Source organism: Aptenodytes forsteri, unplaced genomic scaffold (genome assembly GCF_000699145.1).
Source record: "Aptenodytes forsteri isolate BGI_AS27 unplaced genomic scaffold, ASM69914v1 Scaffold847, whole genome shotgun sequence".
Lineage (NCBI taxonomy): Eukaryota > Metazoa > Chordata > Aves > Sphenisciformes > Spheniscidae > Aptenodytes > Aptenodytes forsteri.
Window position 1 is genome coordinate 241,440 of NW_008794623.1, and position 1,140 is coordinate 242,579.

Sequence of the window (1,140 nt, forward strand, 5' to 3'; positions counted from 1 at the left end):
GCGAGCTGGGCTTCCCGGGACCTCGCAGACCTCCTGGCTCCATCCCACCCCTGCCTTTGCCACCAGCTCCCAGCGACGCCTCGCTCCGTACCTCATTTTCCCCCTCCCCGTAAAAGCAGGGAGAACGATCGCTACCTCTGTCTCGCAAGGACTCACCAGTGAATGTGGGATCCCCGAGGGCCGGAGCAGCGGACCCCGCAGCCGGCTCCCCCGTCACCGCACCGCTCAGCGGGGCAGCGGCAGAACAAGACAGAGCAGGGCAGCCCACCCTTCCCCTCCCACTCACCAGCCACGTCTCTGTGCCACGAGGATATTTATTGAATTAATTTATTGATAAATGTTATTATTTATTTGCTGTGTTGTGCACTTTTGGGAAAGGAAAACTAGAAAACAAACAAAAAACTAATGACCACGGCGGAAAACCAACCAACCCACCCTTGTACGCGGTGTGCCCCAGCGTGTGTTTGTCTTGGCTGTTCAGGCTGTGCAAGGATTTATTATTTATGAGTTCACAAGGAAGTCGGGGAGGGGGAAATAAATTAAACTGCCAGCAAAAGAGAGATCTTGAACTTGGAGTGCCCAGCTTCCCTTTTTCTTTCTTTCTTTTTTTTTTTTTTTAATCTTGTTTTTAACCGTCTCTTCCTTGCGCTGTTCCGTGGTGGTGGCAGGTTCCCCACGCAGGAGTTGATGGCTGTGGCCGTGCCTGTGAAAGGAGGCGGTGGGAGGGAGGCCATCGCCCACCGCTCCGGCCAAGGGACCAGGACGTGTCCTCTTGGCACTCGAAGAGTCCTGCCAGCACGGGCTGGGCTCAGGCTTGCTCGGAGCCAGGGCGGACGCCATGTCTTTGGCTTTCCCCGGGTCTGCAGTCACTGTTTGAGCCCAGCTTGGGTTTGCTGGGACAAGCAGGCCCCGAATGGCCCGGTCCTTCTGGTGACAGCAGAGGGATGAGGACATCTGGTCCAGACATCAGCATCTCCAAACACACCCAATAAACCACCTTCTCTCTCCTGCGTACCCCTGGGAAATCAGTGCGGTCCCGGCTCCAAAGTCACCCATCGCTTGACCGTGCACCTCTGCCTAGCAGAGCCCCCGCGGTCCCCTTCTCCGTGTCCCCCAGCCCTCTCCCCTGCGAGCCCCCAG